Source organism: Ochotona curzoniae, unplaced genomic scaffold, assembly GCF_017591425.1.
Source record: "Ochotona curzoniae isolate NIBS_2020 unplaced genomic scaffold, NIBS_Ocur_1.0 contig_2318, whole genome shotgun sequence".
NCBI lineage: Eukaryota > Metazoa > Chordata > Mammalia > Lagomorpha > Ochotonidae > Ochotona > Ochotona curzoniae.
In genome coordinates, this window is record NW_024465419.1 from 13587464 (window position 1) to 13606549 (window position 19086).

Below are 19086 nucleotides of genomic sequence, written 5' to 3' on the forward strand. Positions count from 1 at the left end.
AAAGAGCCCACACCCACTGATTCACTCTCATATGTCCCTCTCGGCTGACAATACACTGCGCCCAAGCTGGGAGCTCAGTGAAGGGGTCCCATGTGGGTGGCAGAAACCCAACTACTTCCCAGGGTCTGCGTGAGCAGGAGGCTGCAGTCAGGAACGGGGGTTGGTTTTCAAACCCAGATTTTCTGATATGGGAAGTGTGGATTTTAACCAGTCTCTCAGCGGCTAGGCCAAACACCCATCCCTAGAACGCCCCGCAGGAATGACATCGTAACTGAAACTTGAGTAACACAGAAAGATGAGGTCAAACTGAAATGTGGGAATGTGAAACGCTGCATGATCCTGAAACAAAGTCCAGTTCATTACATTTAAGCTCATGTAATCATTCAAACAGGCTGGCCAGGCTTCATTAGCAAGATGTTCTTGGGGTCCTCAGCTTGACGAGAAGGGGACAGGGCACTTGCTGTCCACAGCCCCCTACCCCCGCACCTGCCCACACCATGGCTGTCCACTCAGTTTCGTCCCGCAGGCACTGCTCACCCACTCCTCACGGAACCCCGCCAGGCTAGCACCTGCACGGCCTGCACGTGTGAGTGAGAAGACCAAATTCATCCCCCAAGATTCTTTTCTTACGTAACGAGCAACAAAAAAATGGTCGACTGAAAGGAAATATTAATCTAGCGTACACATTTCAGTTCAACTCCTTACAACCTCAAAAATCCAAGTGAATTTCTTAAACTGCAGGAGAATGATAAATATCCAGATATGTTTCTTACTTTACAGAAAATAATCTAGCACACATCTTCTAAGATAGCTCTGCCATCACCTCACATAAAGCAAGTTTTTCAAAATCCGTGAAAAAACAAATATCTGCCAGTGCCTTCTACTGCACAGGAAGCAACAAATGCCTAGTCTGACTAATCCCAAGTGTTTCTTACTGGTTGGGCTGGAAATACCAGTATTTCTCTTTCTCCATCAGGAAATCAAATCTCAAACATGATTTTGGTTATACTTCCAGGAATATTTACGTCATTTAATTATGTTTTTTGCATTTTAAAGTCTATTTCAAAGAAAGCAGTTTAAAAGAAAACACAATAAACAAATGCTTCACCAAAGAACTACTGGGTATTTTGGATACTTAATATCTTTTTAACATTTTCCAAAATCTTAAAGAACTTCCTCACCAATAAGCTTTCCCTTTACATTCAATAATTACCTAATAAAGACACTAAATAAGCAGCAGCGGGTTGATCCACAGTCTTTCATACACTTCCATTGCGATGAAACAGTTATTTCAATTTTTAAAAGAACCTTTTTTCCTAACCACACCATCACTTTACAGGTGTACTTAGTCCAATGGCGCCACCTTGTGGTCTGTGTAGGCTTCAAGCTCACCTTCGCGTCCAGCACTGGTCTAAGACCAAAGGTTACGCTTCTCTTCATTTCACTTATTATTCTCCTTGCAAATTTGTGAAAAAAAAAATCCGAAGTTGAAATGAACTTATTTTTCCTTCTAAAAATTTTGACAAGAAAATAGCATAAATACGATTCCAGAAATCTAAACTTCCTTAAACTCCCCTTAGCAATTATATAAAGAGACACTTAAATCATATCCATTTATTCAGCATTATTTCAAAGTATAAGAACTACAACTTTTGCAAAATATTCTAAATCATCCATAAAGTTTACGCTGGATTTCACTTCAAAGAGTATGAAGGCACAAGATTAGTTATTAGGAAAATTTAACTTCTTTGATAAAATTTTAAAGCTGGAAGGGCCATCCTGGGTCATGTGACCCAAGCTCACTATTTTATGATCAAGCACACTGGAAGCAGACAGGCCGACACTTGGCATGCCACACCCACAAAGTCCCAGTCCTGTTCATGAGTCACAATTCATACACAAAGTTTATCACGCTGCTTTTCAGAGTTCCACTGTGATTCTTCTCCGTGCACACTCTGATGCATGTGTTAAATGGGTTCCAGCATGCACTGCACACCTTCACGTGAAACACCATTCCTGATACACAGGTATACACAGGAGGACAAGGGGCCTCCTCCCTGGGCCAGCCCCTCCGGAGAGAACCTAGTGAATTCCTTGCAGTGTGGTCTGATGGCATGCAAAGCTATGCAAATCCTTGTAGTCTTTCTCCATTACAATGCCTACATTTATGCCCTAGGCAGATCCTCAAAATTCAAGCGCTCCTTACATATTCTTACTCAATGCAACTGGAAAGTAGACTGAGGGACCCACTCAGCCAACAGTTTGAAAAAGGACATGTGTATGCTGCGGACACAAAAACAACCAACAAATGGCATGACGAGTCACTGCAGGAGGTAGCAGACATTTCCTCTGACCTGCTGGAAACAAGACTGAAGGATGAGCCCTTTGCTAGGAAGGGAAGAAAGTGAAACTTCTAGAGCTCGCATTCCTCAAGGCTGCCAGGGAGCCTTTGACTCCTGTCCTGCAGCCCCTCCTCTGAGCTGAGGGTAACAACTTTAGGGAGGCAGACCTCTTGATAACAGGGGAAAATACAGCAGGGGGTATGTGCTTAGAAAACCAGGGCCCCTCTCCACCCCAAACCGGCTCTGCTGTGGGGATGAGAACAAGCCCCCCACCAAGGGGAAGCCAATGTGCTGAAGACGCTGAAGACCTGAAGACCAGCGCTCAGCAGTCCTGATGGGATCTTGAGGCAACACTTCAGCAAAGCTCCTAGACTGCCACCGGCCACCAGTCTAAACAGGTCTGGGGGTTGGTTCAGTTCACTCTGCCATACTCAGACTCCTAGGGGATCTGTAATGGAGCTGGGGCTCCAGCGTCCCTGAATCACTTCTCCACCACTCTCATTTAGAGGCTGCTCAGAGACCTATGAGACCATTGTGATCAACAGCAGTTGGTGATTAAGGAGCACACGTTTTAATAACAAATGGCTCTTCCACATTTGCCATGTTCCACGAAACGTCTTGGCAATTAACAGTGTTTTCATTTAAAAAAATGGGGGCAGAGGAGAGGGCTGCATGGTGGCACGGCACATGAAGTCACTGCCAGCATCACATATGGGTGCTGTTTCTAGTCCCGACTGCTCCATTTCCCATCCAGCTCCCTGCCAATGCACCTGCGAAGGCAGCAAAGGACAGTCTAGCCAGGAGCCTCTGCACCCACTTGGGACACCCAGATGAGGCTCCTGGCTTCAGCCTGGGTCAGCTCAGGTCACTGTGGCCATTTGAGGACTGAACCAGAGCCAGGAACTCCTTCTGGGTCTCCCACAGGAGCAATAGGGACCCCAAGCACTTGGGCTATCTTCCAGACTTCTCAGACACACTGGCAGAAAGCTGAATTGATAGTAGAGCAGCAGGGAGTTGAACTAGCTCTCCTATAGAGATGCCAGGAGCACAAGCAGCAGCTTAACCCATTAGGCCACCATCCTGATCCCATCAAATTTTAACTGTAAATGACACTTTACTGGATGGTTTTCAATGTGTCCCTTGTCACAGGAGAAACTGCTGAATGTCACAGTCTTGCCCTCTCCTTTCCTTCCCCCACACTGACGTGGACAGCACACACTCGGGACTTGGTTCCACCTCTTGACACACCAGTTAGCTCAGGGCCTTCTGCCTTTGCTCTCCCACAGACTTGATGAAACATGGCTCATTTACGCCTCTCAAACTCTCCACCCATGTACAGAAACAAAGACCACGAGCATAGGGTCGGCAGGCACGGTTAAGTCTAAGTTCATGCATTACAAACAAATTCCCAACACAACAGTGTGTACAGACCACCAAGCTTCCTGCCAAGCAGCTGCACTGCTTTGCAACCCAGCCAGCAATGGATGAGTGCTGGAGTCCGTGTGATGGGTGTGGAAGACAGGAAGGTGTGAAGAGTATTGTTCCATTGCAGGCAGGGCCGCAAGGAACTTCCCACTGCATGGCAGGGCCCTGCGGACCTCTCTACAACCACCTGAATACAGCTCCGCCTCCCTTTGCATGGACACCGGACAATCCCGCTGAGATTTCTGTAATCTATTTAAATCTATTTAGGCATTGTCTGCCTCTGTGGAGTTAATGTTTACTACCAATGAGAGCTTGGAAGTTGATGTTGCTGATAATGTTTTAGCCAAAAGGCCTTTTATTATTGCTGTCTCTGCCCCCATTGACCATATGCTAATCAAGGGTGTTCTGTCCCCAAGTGTAGTGGGAATCTATTCTTTCCCTCCTTCTTTGATCTTTGGGTCCCTCCTTCTGTGATGCCTTTCCTTCCCTTAACTGACTCAAGACTAGGCTGGAGAATGAGGATTGTAGCAGGAATGCGTTACTGATTGATATGCGCCATCTATTGAGAAATTCCTAACCAAGGCACCAGATGGATAACATCCTGCTTTAAGGTGAAACAAATGGCAGAATTATCCTTAGAAACACCCACTTGACCATGGTGTAAAAAGTCTGAGCCAGAATTTGACTGGTTCTGGGTTCTGTATAAATAAAGTGGACAGCTTTCTCGCACTGTCCACAATGATCATGGAATCCTAGTGGTCCGTCTCTCTCTTTGCACCTCATCCACTCACCCTTCGAGTTCCGAACTCAGCTGGAACTGGACTCCAGCAGACGAGACCTTCTGCTGACTCACATCCTTGTGAGCATTTGGCATTGCCAATGTTCTTTACCAGTGTGTGGCTGCAGTTCACCACTCTTTCAATTTAAATTTTCTTAGGACCAGATAACATGTCTTTGCTATCTATCTTCTTTGGTAAGGTGTTTGTTAAGGTTTATGTTTTTAATCAAGTTGTCTTATTGCTCATTTTTAGGAGTTCTTGGTGCATTCTTAAGTAACTGAAGTTTACCAGATATCTTCTTTTTTTTTAAAGGTTTACTTATTTCTATTTGAAAGGCCTATTTTCAGAGGGAGGAGAGACAGAGAGGGGTCTTCCATCGACTAGTTTCCTCCCCAAATGGACACAAAGTCCAAAGAGGAGCCAATACAAAGAACCAGGAGCCTTTTCTGGGTCTCCCGTGTAGGTACAAGGTCAAGGCCTTGGGCCGACTTCTGCTGCTTCTGCAGACCGCAGACCGTGAGCAGAGAGCTCGATCAGAACTGAGGCAGCTGGAACACAAACCTATATGCAATGCCAGTGCTTGTAGGTAGAGGATTAGCCTGCTGCACTACAGTACCAGATTTGTCTTTAAAACAACAAGATTTATTTATTTATTTGAAATACAAAGTTGGGAACAGCCAGGGCTGACCTAGGTCAGAGCTAGGAGCCAGGAACTTCATCTGAGTCTCCATGTGGCTGGCAGGGACCTAAACACCTAAGCCATCTGCCACTGCTTTTCCTAGGCCATTATTAGGGAGCTGAACTGAACGCGAAATAGCCAGGACATGGCTGAGCACCCATATGGAATGCTGGTGTCGCAGGCCACGGCTTTACCTGTCGTACCACAGCACTGTTCTCCGTTCCACACCAATGCATCAGCAGGGAGTTGGAGCAAAAGCAGAGCCAGCAGGATTCAAACCTGTGCTCCATACAGTTTGCCACCATTGCAAGTGGCAGCTCAAGGCCATCCCCCGCAGAGATTTCTTTGGCGACGATCTTCACCAGCACCTCCAGCTGGGTCTCCAGTCTGCAGCTTAGCTCTTCATCACCTTGATGGTATCCTTCAAAGAGAAGAAGCTTCTAATCTCAATAAGGCTTGACCTAACAAGCCCTTCTTTCACTGACAGTCTTCCGGTGTCCTGTCGTAAGAGCTGCTGGTAAATTCCCAGTCGCCTGCCTGGCCCCCTCATTACCTGGTAGCAGTTCTTGCAGTTTGTCTTTTATATTTAGGTCTGTGACCCGCTCCGAGTTCATTTTATTTGCATGTGGATGTCTGATCGTTACAGCTTCACTTGTTGAAAAAGCTATCCTTGCTCCATTGGGCTGAGAGTTAGAACTGGGTGCAGAATTGGGACTTGAACCTAGGCGCTCCAACATTTGAAGCCGGTGTCCCAAGAGGAGGCTTTCCCAGCATGGCCCCTCTATGCTCTCACTGCTGGAAGCGTGCTGCAGGTCAGAGGAAGGGTGGGGTGCTGTGACGGCTAACTCGGCTAACTCGGCTGGAGGAGGAGTTGAATTAACGCCCAGGAGGTCACAGGCTTAAGGGGAACAGCACAGATTGAAAACTGACAGAGAGCTGGATAAACTCCAAGAATGGACCAGGGAATACAGCTGCAAGGATACCCTAGAGAAAGAGGTGAAGTGAAGTTGAGCTGGGGGGAAACTCTGATAGCAAACAAGGGTTTTGATTTTAGGGGGGGAAAAATTCAGCAAAATTGTCATCTGTGCAGAGCCAAAAGATGAGGAGGCACCAGGGACAGATTTCAAGAAGTGCCACTTGGCTGCTGGAAAAAAGATGGTAGGTCGGACAATGTCACCGCAGTTCAAAGCAGGTAAGTTAGTGCAATAATGTCAAGTCAGAACACTTATAGAACTGAAACAGGCTGAACAAATAAAAGACTTCCTAATGTAATGAGAGAAAACACAGATTATTTGGCTAAGTTTTAGCATGTTGAGCTTAAGAAGTAAAAATAGGCACCTCATTGATGGGCTGCAGCTCCCACTTGGCTGCACTCCCACAGGGCTGGGGGGCACCTGGTTGGACAGCACCTGACAGTGTAAGTTTGGGCTGGATAGTGGGGTTGGTTAGACTGAGCTGGGCTGCAGCACCCACTGGTGTATACAAAAGTCAAATGGGATGCAGGACAGACTGGACCAGTCTACCGTACACACTGGCAAGCACAGCAACCAGGGCTGGGGGTAGGCCTGGTAGGGGTTACTATGGTCGCTCCAACTGGGCTGCAGTTCCCACTGGTATATGTGAGGGCCAAGTGTGTGGTAGGCAGGATTGGACTAAGCCACAGCATCCACTGCTTTGCATAAGAGACAGGGTTGGAGACAGAACTGACCCAGCAACTGCAACTTCCAGTGTGTGTAGACTGAGGTGGGTGATGGGCTGAGCCAGGCCCTGCACCGGCTCGCACACACAGGAGTCAGGTCGGGGGTCACACCTCAGATGAGGTTTCTTTGGGGACTTTGCCCCCAAATGAACTGCTGAACTCAGAACCCCAACCATGGGGGGAACCGCAGGATCTGCGGTCTGAACTTGGAGTGAATATGTCAGAATGGACCTCCTCGGTAGCTGCAGGCAGTGCAGTGGACAGCATGCCCAGATGCACATGGGGCACATGACAACCAGTTTACTGAGGGCTGCAGAGGACATCTAGTACCATGTTGGGCAGAACAAATTGGACAACTCTCACAGCCAAGTGTTGACAGGAAGTATCTGGGAAAACAGACTCTAAGGTAGACTAGGTCAGCCAATGGACCTTGAAAGGATTTCCTCATCCTTGTAGCAATAAAATCAACAGCATTTCAGAACTATCAAAACCACAAGAGGAGTACCCTTGGAGCATGCTCCACATGAGGACCCTGGGATAACATCATGTGGTTGACCCCCATTCCTGGGTGCTAATACGGTTAGGATGCTGGGCACGGCTTCTCCTCAGACACAGGAAGAAGAAAAAGAAAACTGTGAACAATGATTTCATTCAGTTTCCCCTATTCCTAAGCCCTTACCAAGCTTATCAGTGGTCTACATGGGTATGCATCCTTCTCAACCATGTAGACAGCATCAAAAATAAAATTTAAAAAAAATAAGCAAATTTTAAAAATAAGTAAGAAAGAAATTTTAAAAAGCCAAAAAGTAAATCCAGGGGTCAGCCCTGCAGCATAGCACGTGACTCCCCCACCTGCACGCCAGTATTCCACTTGAGTGACGGTCTGAGTCCTGGCTGCTCCACTCTGGATCCAGCTCCCTGCTGATGCACCCGGGAAAGCAGTGGCAGCAATGTCGTTGGGCACCTGCTCCCACGTGGGAGGCCTGAGTGAGGCTCCTTGCCCTGTTGTGGCCATTGGAGGAGTGAATCAGCCAATGCAAGAGCTCTTCCTTTGTAACTCTGCTTTTTAAATAAATAAACTAGGGGCTAGCATGGTGGCATAACACTCTGACAATCTGCCTGTGGTGCTGGCATCCCGTATGGGCGCCAGTTTGTTTCCCAGTTGCTCTACTTCCCACCTAGCTCCCTACCTATGACCTAGGAAAGCAGTGGAGGATGGCCCAAAGCACTGGGACCCTGTACTCATGTGTCATGGGACCCAGAAGAAGCTCCTGGCTCCTGGCTTCAGATTAGCTGAACTCTGGCCATTATGGCCACTTGGACAGTGAATCAGCAGACAGAAGACCTCTCAGAGCCCAGCGCAGTAGCCTAGTGACTAAAGTCCTTGCCTTGCACACACCAGGATCCCCATATGAGCAACTGGTTCAAATCCTGGCGGCCTGCTTCCCATCCAGCTCCCTGCTTGTAACTGGGAAAGCAGTCGAGGATAGCCTAAAGCCTTGAGACCCTGGAATCAATGAGAAAATTCTGTACTGTGAGATGTACATTCTTTCCAATTAGAAAAAAAAAAAGCACTGAAAATTACAATTAAAAAAAATACAGAAAAAAGCAGTATTTTGAGCTTAGGAATACACACATACACACAAAAAATTCAGAACTCAGGGGGAAAAAAGTAGATGAGACATTCTCTAAAGAAAAGACAAATGGTGTTGGCAAGAGTGCATGTCTATACACTAGCAAATGCTAGTGAGGTTGTAGAGAAAATGGCAGCCTAATACACTGCTGATGGGAAGGCAAATTAGTATAACCATTATGGAACACAGTGTGTAGATTCCTCAAAAAAACTGAAAACAGATCTACCATTGGAAGGAGGTATCCCACTTCGGGGAATATAGCCAAAGAATGTGAAATCAGAACCTGAAAAACACAATGCACACTCATGCTTCCAGCACCCCAGCTCACTGCAGGACCCGCCAGATGCGCACTGATGACCACACACAGCAATGTCACATGCGACACAACAGAGCAGTATTCAGGCATAAAAAACGAATGAAATCTTAACATGTACAATTTACAACAGGACATCATTATGCTAAGTAAAATGAGGCCGATTCAGAAAGACAAATGCCACGTTTTCTCTTTTCTGCGGAAGTTTACAGAGTACAAAACGATGTGACTGTCATGTTATTTAGCATGTAGTTATAAATGATTCACAGAATCCCACCACATACTTCACCATATACTCTTCTACTTTACAGTCACTGCCATGCCCGCATTTTGATATTAGTGTTTTCAAATAAAAATGTTATATATGTAAATAGTAACCATATGAAATAAATATGCAAAAATGTTAAAAATTCTTAACTCCTAAAAAGAATTTTTTTTTAAGTAGGTTGGGTTTTTATAGACTGTTAAGCTAAGCAAACACAGATCAGAAATCTAAAATCCAAATTATCCATTGCAGGACCTGAACAAAAACTGCAGTAAATCAAACCAATGACCAAAGTCCCTCAGTAAAGAAGTAATGCAGAAGAGAAAGGAATGAATGTGTGAGGTGACAGCTGTGACAGCCACTGGGTAGCCACAACACACACACACACACACACACACACACACACACACACGGCCCCTAGTTTTCTAGTGAAAACTTGAAGAGCTTGTCATCTTTCAGATAAAATGAATGGGTTGGAAAAAAATCAGCAAAAACAACTCCAAGCTGTGAAACAGTCTAATCACTCAAACTCGTCATGGCACAACAGAGAAGGCCCCGATGCCCACGGTTCGGGCAGAGTCGGCAAGCCTGCACTACTCCATGTGTGGAGCTGGGCAGTAGCTCTCAGACGACAGGCAAGAATCTCAAGTTATACTCTTCTTATCCACTTTACCACTCTTAAACTACACAATGTAAGCCCCATTACTTATTTGGAAGACTTTCAGTCTTTATGTTTATAGACAAAGGGTTTTATTTTGTTACTTCTTAATTCTTACAACAGATGTAACATACAAGCACTGTCAGTTCTCGGTATTACTGAGAAAGCAACTTTCAAAATAAATCCTGTTCCTTATTCTACGTGCTATGTTTTTAAAAATGCAGTTGGCAGCAGCTCTAAGTTAAGTTTTCAAGCTAAGGTGAGAACAAAGGTTAAGTCTCAACGTTACATAATCACCGGGGCATTTTTATGAGCCCTGAAATGTGCTGTGCAAAAAGAGTGAGCTTCGCTGGGCACTGGAAAACTAATTACACACTGTTATTAACAATAGCATGCTTGTTTCATTTCCATCGGTCCCTGATAAAATAATCCGCATCTAACTGCTAAGTAGCTAAAGTTAGAAACAAAGACCATTTTCTGGGGGGACTGACTGCAGTGCTTTCAAACAGTTCATGCAGAAGGGCGCTGTGGCTCCGTGCGTTGGGCCACCACTTGGGACACGGCATCCCTTCTCAGTGTGCTGGCTTCTGATCCAGCTCCACACTGATGTGCCTGAGGAGGCAATGGATGACAGCCCAAGGACTTGAGTCCCTGCCATCCACGGGGAACCTGGACAGAGAGTTCTAGGATCCTGGCTTTGGCCCAGCCTAGGCCTGGCTGTGTGGCCATCTGAGAAGTGAACTTGTGGATGAGAGACTTGTATTTCCCTTTCTCTTTGTCCCTCTTTATAAGTAAATCTTTAAAATGTGTACATAATACATAGTGTATGCACGCAAAACACATACATGAAAAAGCCGCAGCTAACTCCCTGCAGTTGTCCAGCAATCTCCAGTTCTTCTCCCACTTACTCTTGAAACCATACCCATCAAATCTGCTCCCTCGCTCTCTCCTGAAAGTGCCCCTGCAGGTACCAATGACCCTGGTAGTACAGGAGGCTCCTGTCACTGTCCTGGTGCACACGTCATCACCGGGATGTATATAGGACACACAGGGACTTTTGTACACAGGGTTGGTTACCTGCTGTGGTTTTAGGCATCTCCTGGGGGACTTGGTTCACATCCCCTCTGGATAAAGCAGGGGCCAGAGTACCTCTAGCACTGTCAGCTCCCACCTGCATTACTGAGTCCTCCTGAGTTTCTGCACTTGCCTGCCTGTCTCCTACACTGGGCAGCGCACCCCCCACCACTATCTACTCTCCCTCCCTTCTGCTCAGGGGGGCCTGACCAGAAGCTTCCCCTGTTAGAAGCACAAGTCTTCCTTCCCTGTGCCCCCTCACTCCTTTACCTTCTCAGTAACTCACTAGATGACTGGTTACCTTTTAACTGATTTTCTTAAGAAAAAAAAATATATAGACATATATATATTTTAAAAGTAGAACAACAGAGGAGGGAGACACACCTACCCAATAGATGATTTACTCTCCCAAATAAATGGCCCCAGTAGCCAGGCCTGGGCCCAGCTGATGGCCAAGGAGCTAGGAACTCCGTCGGGGTCTCCTGTGTGGGTGCCCGGGGCCCAAGCACTTGGGCCATCTTCCTCTGCCACAGGGACAGCAGCAGGGGGCTGGATCTGAAGCAGCAGATAGGAGATGCTGGTGCTCGCAAGCAGAGGCTTAGCCCAGTGTACCACAATGCCAGCCCCTAATGCAATTTTCACTTTTTAAATTTATTTTGTTTATTGTCTCCACCTCCACCTCTATCTTCTTCTGGGACACTATACTATCCAGCTCTTTCCACAATGGGAAATACGAAATTTCCATTCTAAGAATGAGAGGAGCCCTGGAAAGCCTTTACCTGCCACAGTAGGTGCCTCAGTCTGCTCTACAGAATTGATTACCATCCAAAAATGTCTCATTCCCCTCGATGCTGCTGCATAACACTATGAGGGCAAAAGGAAGAAAAGTCTCCATGAGAGCCAACACCCAAACTCAGCTCTATTTCAAATCAATTCCATGGGGCAAGGAGGACCTTACTCAACTTCATTCTGTCTATAACCCCTAATGAGGAAATACTTCTTCAATGTTCAACTATGGAGAGGCTGGCATGTGTACAGCCCTAAGAAGCATGCTTGAAAAACAGCTATAAATCACACACACACACAACCAGGCAGATGACAGCCACGGGCTGACAGACAGCAGACACAGGCTCCTCTCACCCTCGGCCTGCCGTCCAATCTCAGGCAAGTGAGACGCCCCCAGCCTCAGTTTCCCCACCTGTAACACAGACATGGTGGCTAAAGGTTGCTGCAAGGATTCCACAGAAGATCCCCAGTGATGTCAAGCATGGGACACGATGCACGACAACCACCTGTCACGCCGGAGAGCTACTCCTTAAACCGAAATCCCCAGTGCTTCAAGATCTGGATGCTTCTACAGGATGCCACCACAGGCCACTAAAACCCCACCCCTGGCCTCGAGTCCAGATGCTGTCAAAACACTGCACAAAATGGTCCTGGGGTTATAGGTGTAGGGAATACGGCAAACATCAACCACTGGGGCCCAGCCCCCCTCCCCCGAGAGTTCATCCACTATTCCACACGCCCCAAACGCCTCCCCCACACCCTCAGGGACCCCAGGCGTTTCGGACACCGCATCTCCTGTCCACACTGTGTGAAACAGGCCCCGCACCTCGCGTCTTTCAGCCCGCGCCGCCCGGGCCACCCGCCCCCTCAGCATCCCCTCCTCGGCCGCAGGGCAGGTACCCGCGCCCCGGGGCTCGTTCGGGCAGCCGCCGGGCTCTCCGGTCCAGGCCAGCAGCCGAGGCAGCACTGGCTCCCGCCCCGGGGCTCCCCGAGGGGCCCGGCCCAGCTACCTGCGACTCGGACGGCGGCCACGCAGCCTCGGGGCCTCGGCGGGGACGGCGGCGGGCGGGGCGGCCACCGAGGCCAGAGCGGCCGCCTCTGTCCTTCGCGGGCGCGCGCCCCCTGCAGGTGGGCGGCCCGCACAGCGGCTGGGCCGGCTCCAAGCCGCAGACTCCCGAGAGCGTTGGCTTGGTTCGCACCTTCTCCTCGGAATGTGCATCCCATCCCTTCCGCTAAGTGGAGGCCTCCAAGGCAAGGCCGGGTTTACTGGCTTATGTAATCCTCAATTAATGATAGTTACCGGCTGCTAAGGTGGACGGAACCCAAGTGACCTCACCTTAAACCGTGATCCTGAGTTTTTAGTTTCTCTCTCTTTCTTTTTTAGTTATTTACATTCCACTTTGTAGGATTTCCTTGCCTTTTTGACACGGGGATTCAGTCAAAACTAAAAAATGGGTAAGCCAGTTTACTGAAACTTTCATGCAAAATGATTTTTTCCCTTTTCTAAGCTTACCAACTCAAACCCAATAGCCAGTGTGGCCTCCCCTGCCTGCCCAATGACAGTGTCTCCTGTGAATTCTGTCACCACTCAACCATTCATTCAAGAGCCATCTATTCTAGTCTAAGAGCTTGTTATAGCTGATGTCATATCAGGGTTTAGGATTAGTGTCAAATTTAAGGAACGCTCTGCCGAATTTCTTTTTTAATAAAAGATTTATTTATTCTTATCGGAAAGGCAGATTTATGGAGAGAAAGAGAGACAAAGATTCTTCATCCACTGGTCCACTCCCCAGATGGACACAATGGCTAGAGCTGAGTCCATTTAAAGCCAAGAGTCAGGAGCCAGGAGCTTCCTCTGGGTCCCCACGTGGGTGCACCCCCCACCCCACTGCTTTCCCAGTCACAAGCAGAGAGCTGGATTGAAACTGGAGCAGCTAGAGCACGAAAGAGCATTCACATGGGATGCTGGAGCTTGCAAGGAGGGGACTCACCTGTTGAACCACTATACAGTCCTCCAAATTTCTTTAAGAGTTAGATGATCTCAGACTATTTCACATTTTCTTGTGCTGTAACTAATAACATCGACTACTCCTTGTTTTAAGGTCTATTTAGTTATTTTTATTGGGGAGGCAGATTTACAGACAGAAAGAGAGACAGAGGGAAAGATCTTCCATCCACTGGCTCACTCCCTAAACAGCTGCAATAGCTAGAGCTGAGTTGACCGAAGTCAGGAGCCAGGAGTTTCTTCTGGGTCTCTTATGCCGGTGCAGGGGCCCAAGGACTTGAGCGATCCTCTACTACTTTCCCAGCTTGCAAGCAGGGAGCTAGATAGGAAGTGGAGCAGCTGGGATGCACACTGGTGCCCCTATGGGATACCAGAGCCCGCAGACAGAGGATTATCCAGGGGAGCCATCACGTCGACCCCCAACACCTATTATTCTTTGGATTTATTTATCAGCCAGGTTTTCACTGGCATCCTCCAGAGAATCGTGTGTTGAGTTTAAATCATCCTCAATGAGGCATGTCAGTTGTGTTGAATCAGTCAGGAAGTGAAACCATTTCCCAGCACTCACCTGAGAGCCTCGCCAATACTTGTCTTCAGATTATCTCTTCATCTTCATGGATTATTTAATCTTGTTCAATTCAAAATATATATTTCCTTTTTGTCCGATATGGTTGAGGAGATGAACCTTAGACCACAGGTGTTTTATGAGTCCTTGGGGTTACCACACCTGGGGACTTTGACACCATGGCTGTTAGGAGCACTCACAGAAGTTGTTCCTACTCTCCAGCAATAAGGCACTGCTGTGTGGAAGCGACCATGAAGCCCATGCATGTGTCCCACTGTAGGCTCTGGTCTCCCAAGGGTTAACTCCACAGCTTAGCTTGTTTCTCAAGGTGTAACAGGATGGGCAATCACCGGCCTGATACATTTAGCCCCTTGCTTGACTGCAAGTTCCCTCCTCCCTGCTTCCCCTTTTTACATGCCCTGGAGGAGCTTAGGTGTTGCTTGAGCACTGGGAAAATACTGGGACGGGCCAAGCAGACTATAAAAGATGCGGCTTGACTTTGAATAAATCGGCATTCTCTTCATAAGAATGTCCCACTGTGCGTTGTCTGTTTTGTCTGTTTCATAACCCTAGTCTCTCCTATCAGCTGGGGTATGCGGCAACTCGGGTGTTGCTGATATCCCACTACGTGCAAACCAACGTATCCCCAACTGCATTTCTATATGGGCCAAACCCCAGTGTGCTGTTATCCAGAGAAAAGTCTGAGCACAAAGGGACAGCACCCCCATCACTGCAGTCAAGTTTACAAGTTTTACAGACGCATATGGCCCTGAGAACTCATCTCCCGACTCCCTCCTAGGGTGTTGGAAGGGATCCCTGCAAAGGAAGGATACAGGACGGATCTTGTCCAAATGTTCCTGGAAACTCGACTCCAAGGCCAAAGCCAGCAGGTAGCAGCCTTTCTCCACTGAGATGGGCTTCTGTCCTTTCATCTCCACTACTGTCAGCTTCCCTGCCTCCTTCTAAAGACCCCCGGGCTTACACGGGGCACAGCTGGGCAGTCCTGAACAATCTCAAGATCTGTAGTTTGATCACACCATGCAAAACAGCCTCATCTCAGACTCCGGACATCTCTGGGGGACCTTCCTCCAGTCGGTCGATGGTTCTTGAGGTTTCAGCTTCATTCTTTCCAGCTGACATACCTTTTCCTCCTCCCACCATTAACGGTGGGCCCAACCCTAGCAAGCATATTATAGTCACTGTAAGAACTTCAAAGGAGCGGTGCATCATCAAGATCAAATACATAGCGCAGGGTTCATGCTTCTGTGCTTTTTAAAGCTGCTCAGAAAATTGTAACGTTCCGCCACTGCACTCGATATGACTGAGTGAATGAATGGATAGAAGAACACACCTGCTTGCTGGCGGGGCGAGGTGGGGGAATTTTAGTGCAAGGAGTTTTCTTTTTGTTGGGGAAAAGAAGAACTCACTTATTCCAACTCAGTGTTGCTGTATCCGAGCATTTAGAAGAGTCTCAAAGTGTTCGGGAAGACATCCACTAGCGTCAACTGTGCCTGTAGAAGATTTCTTGTTTTGCAGCGCTGTCTTGGTGTTTCCCAAGTGCACTTTGGTTTGCTGTAATCCTGTTGACCTGCCGTGAGAGGGCGCCATGCTCCTGAGAGGTGCTGACTCTAGGGGAGTCCCTGCTCTCACTAGGCTGGCGAGAGTCAGGTGTTTCAGACAAGAGGGAGGGGACTTCAAGTATAACCCCTGGAGAGCAAGCGTGCTGCTCTGCTCTGAAACGCGGTGAGATAGCACACCAAAAAAAAAAAAAAAAAAAAAATCCTACTTTCTGGTTGCAAGAGGAAACCATGATTCTCTTAGGCATGGCGTTATTTGGAGAAAAACTGCATGCCTAAGAGAGTGATCTGTCTCAATTGCAGAACTAGAGGTGACAACCTGTCTAGAATGCTAGGATGCAGCAAGCATTGGGCTCCCTGTCGGCTGCTTCTCTAAGTTGGGAACTACATTTCCCAGAATCCCCTTCTGTCGGGCTCTAGGATCCAATCTTTGGTAGTCAAAATTTGACGCGAGTAGCACAACTAAAAGTGTTCCAGAAAACCTGTCAAAAGAAGGTTTGTCACCCCATGCTAACTGCCAAGTACAGCTCCCTCTGTACCTGCATGTTACTGCACAGCTTTCATGCAAGGTTCTGGCTGGATTGATTCTCACTTAGAAACGCACAGGAGAGGGGCTTCTGGGGAAATGTAATTCTCAACAAGTAGATCAGAGCGGAGCCAAATGGTTCCTACAGGGAAGTTTGCAGAGAGGATGGAGGGCCACCAGCGGCAGGTAACCTGCATATACCACATCCATGTGGATAACCCATGGCAGAAGCGAGCTCAGGATTCAGGTCCGAGGATTGGAGGGTCACAGGCAGCCTCCTCCCCTTGCAGTAATGCCTTTCTTCACTTAAGTAATGAGAATGCTCTTAAAGTCTTGCAAGCAGAAAGAGTAGAAAATTGCCATGCATCACTTTTGGGGGCCCCTCCCTGCAGGGGCTGTGCTTCTCTTCCCAGGAGGCTCAGCAGCAGCAGCGTCTGACCACAGTTAAATTAGCTCTGCTTTTCCCCTCATTGTTATTGGAAGAGAATTTTTGAACACAAGCATACTGGCGCATGGGCAAATCACCTATGTCAGTTGTCTTAGCAGTGAGAAGACCTTCACTTGGAGAGAAGCGATGCTGGCAGGTGCAGATGGGTCTAGAGAAACTGTGGTGACTGGGGACCATTTGCAGATGCCGTGAGGAACCAGTCCATGGGAGAGAACAGAGCTGGTCCTTTCCACAGCCAGGCCACACTCCTCTTAGGGAGTCATTGGAAGGCCAGCAATGGTGACCGGCCTTAGATATGCCGTGTACCAATGGATGTCTTCCCCAGTGCTAGACTGGCCTGGCACAAAGGGGGGCCATCATTGCCAGCTGTGATGGAGGGAGGGTCTTGCCTGCAACTTCCTCCCAGACCCCATATCAGGAAAGAGAACTCTAGTAGTGGAAGTTTAAGTTTTCCACCCCATGGTTTGGTGTTCTGATCCTGAAGGATGCAACCCCCAACTCATCATATTATCCATGCATGCCTGGTAAACCCTGGAAGTAAAGATTATGTCATTGACAACGTGCTTGCATTTTGTTCTCCATTCTTTACCATATTACTCAAGACTGCATGTCATCATCTGTGTCTTTCTTATTCTGAAAATGATGAACACCTAGATGCTTCTGGAGGGAAAAAAAGCTATGAAATATAACACTCACTTGTTTTTCCATCTGCAAATAAAAGACAAGCTGCTTTCCTTGTATTATGAAGTTTTACATTAGTATAGGCATACTTAAGGGAACTTTACGCATTCATGGAAAATGGATTTGCAAAGTACGTTTATTTTGGTGCAGAAAAACATTTCAAAATCCATGCCTATGAGGGAACACAAAGAAATTCATGAAAAAAAATGTATATTTTGAAAGCACTGAACAGATGAAAACATTTTCTGTACCTTGCCTTTTTAGCTCCATTTCCATGAAGTTTTCAAGTCACCACCCTGCAGATCCTTCTGACTCCTTAGCTCAATCTCCTAACTCCCCCTTCAACCTCCAACCCTGCTGGCCCACAGCAGGCACGGCAGGTTCCCTGGCTGTTCTCCCATCCTGACTACCTGCCATTTTGGAGTGTGCCCCCTTGTTCAAAGTCTGCCTTCGCTTCAGGCTTTCCTGAGGTTCCCACACACCCCGCAAGATTCCTCAGCACACAGGCCCACACTACACTTTGAACACTCATCACACAGTTGATGGTGACACTGAGCAACTTCTGACCTGCAAAGACTGCAGTCACATCTCGGTCAGTTTAATACAAACAACCTTTTACCCAAACAAAATCTTCCCACATTCCCCTATCCATCATCACTTCTTATACTGGTATTTATTAGAAAGACCTTGACTATTCTTAAATTGGCTTAATAGACATAATCTTCCATTTTTACCTGAAAGCAATCTTAACCCATAGATATACTCATTTTAATCCATGAAAACTTGGGATGTCCATGACTTAACTTTGCAAAAATGAAGCCTAAAATCTTAAAACTTAAAGGTACTAGAAATCATGGCTGCACGTATTGATTTGTAGATAGTATGGAGTTTGCATAGGTGCTACATTTCAAAAACATCATTTCTAGGATTTTTAATCAGAAAATTCCACATTTCTTAAACTATATGTTATCTTTATTATGTAAGAAGCCATACAACCCAGTTTTAAAAAGGCACAATACTATGCTTTTTCTAATTCCACTGCATAGATTCCTCTGTCCCTCTCTTCTTGTGATCTTCATTCTAGATATAATGATAATAATTTCTGTGAGATAAACTGGATATGGAAAAATATGGTCAGAGAATATATATTTTTCTAAAGCTAAGGACTTTGAAAGTATCTGACAGCAACTTCAGAGGCTTCCTTCTGTCTGAGATAATAATGAGGAATGCTGAATTGAATTCAGTATTCTAAGGACAGGATACATTTATAACAGCAGGATAGCAATGGGGCAGCCTGTTACTTTGTATTCCCATGTTGTCAGGCTCCAAGTTATGTGAGAGCAAATGAGTACCTCATGTCCCCCTTGCCCAGATTACTTTCTCAATGTTGCTATATTTCCCCCAGAGCAATACTTATTATGTTAAGTCTTTAGAACTTGACCCCAAAGCATTTATAAGATTTTCTAAAGAACTATCCTAACCTATAGAGACTCCATGATGCTACATCAACATAAAACTGCATCTGCAGTCTTGATGAACATGGTCTACCTTAGTATAGAGAAGCTCCACCTTTTCCAGTTTACGATGAAGCCCATCTTCAATGCCCAAGTTCTTTACTGTCTTGAGAAAG

General features: G+C 46.9%; 1 protein-coding gene across 2 annotated transcripts in view; it reads right to left on the reverse strand.

Annotated features, from left to right (window-relative positions):
• Positions 1-12715, reverse strand: part of ANKRD46 (ankyrin repeat domain 46) — a 31262-nt gene extending 18547 nt beyond the window's left edge. Inside the window, exons 1-2 of one of the 2 annotated variants that reach the window (XM_040972646.1) lie at positions 12665-12715; positions 12009-12066 (exon numbers count right to left, since the gene is read on the reverse strand). The gene's annotated coding sequence lies outside the window, so the exon portion shown is untranslated. The remainder of the gene's footprint in view (positions 1-12008; positions 12067-12664) is intronic. The other variant, XM_040972647.1, reaches the window with a different exon arrangement.
• Between the last annotated feature and the right edge of the window lie 6371 nt (positions 12716-19086).